The following is a 3,577-nucleotide window of genomic DNA, read 5'->3' as shown; positions in this document are numbered from 1 at the left end:
GCCGAAGACAAGGAGTGGGTTCCTGTCCCTAAGCTGGGCCGCCTCGTCAAGGACATGAAGATCAAGTCTTTGGAAGAGATTTATCATTTCTCCCTTCCTATCAAGGAGTCTGAGATCATAGATTTCTTCCTGGGATCTTCATTGAAAGATGAGGTTCTGAAGATCATGCCTGTTCAGAAACAAACTAGAGCTGGACCTTTCTACATCGGTTATTTTATCGTGAGCAACATCCGACTCCTGCATAGACAACGACTATTTTTTTCCTGTGCCCTGTGGCTGACCTTCATGTACTTCTTCTGGAAATTAGGAGATCCATTTCCAATACTCAGACCAAAACATGGGATCTTATCCATCGAACAACTCATCAGTCGGGTGGGTGTGATTGGGGTCACCCTCATGGCACTGCTCTCTGGATTTGGGGCTGTCAACTGCCCATACACCTACATGTCCTATTTCCTCAGAAATGTGACAGACACAGATATTCTAGCCCTGGAACGCTGACTGCTTCAAACCATGGACATGATCATCAGCAAGAAGCAAAGGATAGCCATGGCCCGGAGAAACCTGTTTCAAGAAGGAGGGGTGAACAACAAACCATAAGGCTTCTGGGGAATGATTAAGAGTGTTACCACTTCAGCCCCAGGAAGCGAGAATCTTACTCTCATTCAGGAGGAAGTGGATGCTTTGGAAGAACTAAGGACAACTCTTTCTGGAAACAGTTGATCTATATGCTACAAAGGAGAGAATAGAATATTCCAAAACTTTCAAGGGAAAATATTTTAATTTTCTAGGATATTTTTTCTCTATTTACTGTATTTGGAAAATCTTCATGGCAACAATCAATATTGTGTTTGATCGAGTTGGGAAGACTGATCCTGTCACAAGAGGCATTGAGATCACAGTGAATTATCTGGGAATCCAGTTTGATGTAAAATTTTGGTCCCAGCATATTTTCTTTATCCTTGTTGAATAATAATTGTCACATCTATCAGAGGATTACTGATTACTCTTACCAAGTTCTTTTACGCGATTTCCAGCAGCAAGTCTTCCAATGTCATCGTCCTGCTCTTAGCGCAGATCATGGGCATGTATTTTGTCTCTTCGGTACTTCTCATCCGAATGAGCATGCCCCTAGAGTATTGCACCATTATTACCGAAGTCCTTGGAGAACTGCAGTTTAACTTCTACCACCATTGGTTTGATGTGATCTTCCTGATCAGTGAGCTTTCCAGCATCCTTTTTCTCTACCTCACACACAAGCAAGCTCCTGAGAAACACATGACCCCTTGACCAGATAAGACTCAAGCCCGTCTCAAACTGCTGAAAGTCCAAGACTGAGAGGCAGAAGCAGAATGTCCCAGAGGAGAGAAACTGAGGGGGTTGGGTTTTTTCAATTACAAAAATCCAATGGTGCTTACACTGCCTCCAGCATTTCCACACCATTTGTGCTATTAGGATTGGCAGAAGAGAGGACAAGAGGATCAAGCCTTCAGGACATAGAACATTTTCTGGGTGCAAGATGGTACCCACACCAGAAAAATCAAAGGGAGTCAAAATCAAAGGAAAAGATACACTGGGAAACTGATGTAGAAGGGATTGCACTGTTCCTACTCTTAGGTGATTTTTTTCTGTTTGTTTAAATTCCAATTTCATCAAGAATATGAAAGGGAAACTGGAAGTCATTAAAATCAAAGTTTTTGTGGTAAAAAAAAGACCAATAGTACGCCATAACATTCATATACCATATCTTGTTCAGTCATTCCTCAATTGGTGGGCATCTCCTCAATTTCCCATTATTTGCCAACTACAAACAGAAGTGCTATAAATATTTTTGTATTATGTGAGACTTTTCCTTTATTATGATGTTTTGGGGTTATAGACCTGGTATTGGGTCAAAGGGTATGATAAATTTTATTGCTCTTTGGACATAGTTCTGATTCCTATTAGTTGATCGAAAAATATTCCAATTCTCTCTCCTCTCCTAAAAATATAATTAACTCTTACTCTATAATTATTATTCTTAGCAAGATAACTTTCAGTTGGCTGTTTTTACAAAATAGTCTTCTTATTGTCACAAAGATTTAATTCAAGATCAAAACTTTGAACGTCAGGGCATGAAACCAAGTAACATATAGAGTGTCTAGTCTAATCACAAGAATGAAAGCAAAAAAAAAAAGGCTCTCATATTATCAACATTGAACAATAAAATGATAAAGTCATGACATATCTTCCAACAGGTAAGAAATTTAAATAAAATTAAGACCAATGAACAATTGACACTAAAGAACTGGGAGTCATTTGTATAAACTTTTGAAATATTTCTGATTTTAGATTTCTCTATGCTTATCATCCTTGTCTGGGTCAAAAATTCATAAAAATATCTCCTAAGCTTAGTGATCTTGCCTTTTTATAGTCATAAATATGGTAACATAGCTTTATTTTTTGTTTTGACAGACTCTACAGAATGTGTTCTAAAATCAGACTCTTTATTCTACTTTTAAAAACAAATATTCCAAATAGAAATCTTTTATTTTGAAGATGAGATTGACAATTGACATAATGAAGAACCCATATCTCACTTTATGCATCTTTGTTTTATATTTTAAAATTTATTTTCTAAAAATGAAAAATTTCCTTAAATGGAGAAAATCATAGAAAATACATTTCACAATGACAGTTTGATGGATAATTCAACCAAATAAGGAATAAATTTGATTAGGAAATAAAACAAAAGGTTTTAGTTGCATAAAATTAAAATAGTTCCACAAAAGTAATCATTTTGCTATGATATGGAAAGATTTTTTTCATTGAATATATCTGAAAAAATTTTGATTTCTAGGAGATTTGTATAAGATTCAAGCCTATTTCTCCAATATTTATGAGTAACTTTCAGAAGAATTATAATCTATCAATGACTGCATGAAAATATGTTCCAGGTTATGGAAAATAATTTGTATGATGTAAAGAAGGTGAATAAATTGTTGCTAATTATGACCCAAAGATCAAATTACTAGTCATTTATGCCAAAGAGAAAGGGCTCCCATTAAAAACAAAGTATCCATAGTAGCATTTGATGGGGTAACAAAAATTATGAACAAGTTAAGTGTGACAGGATTGGATGAATGACTGAAAAAATTGAAGCACATAAATGCGATGACTGTTATTGAACTATAAGAAAAATCACACAATTTCCAGAAAAATGTGAAAACATTTGTAACCAATGCAGAATGAAGGAAAATAGCAAATATACATGACTAGTGTAATATAAATGACAAGAAAGAAAAGATTCAAAAGTTATGTAGTTATAATGATCAAACAGGAAAAAAATGAGGAAATGTATGCCCTTTTCAACAGAGATAAGTGACTATATTTATAAACTATCCCATAGAATGTCAGATGTGATGACTAATTGATAGCTTATTTATTACTTTCTTTGGCAAAAAGGAATGTTAACTTTGTCATTTTGAAAAGATTATATCCAAAAATTACTTTAATATAAAATATATTTATTTATATAAATATATCTTTACAAAGTTCTCATCGTTTACTGTTCAATCTATCCAGTCATTTATCTGTG

General features: G+C 34.7%; 1 pseudogene; it reads left to right on the top strand.

The window, feature by feature from the left end:
- The first annotated feature begins 201 nt into the window (after positions 1 to 201).
- LOC141520303 (Golgi pH regulator pseudogene) lies at positions 202 to 1,354 on the top strand (annotated as a pseudogene).
- The last annotated feature ends 2,223 nt before the right edge of the window (positions 1,355 to 3,577 follow it).

The sequence above is a fragment of the Macrotis lagotis genome, chromosome 4 (assembly GCF_037893015.1).
Source record: "Macrotis lagotis isolate mMagLag1 chromosome 4, bilby.v1.9.chrom.fasta, whole genome shotgun sequence".
NCBI lineage: Eukaryota > Metazoa > Chordata > Mammalia > Peramelemorphia > Peramelidae > Macrotis > Macrotis lagotis.
The sequence above is the reverse complement of the archived record's forward strand: the minus strand, read 5'-3'. Positions and strand labels throughout refer to the sequence as shown.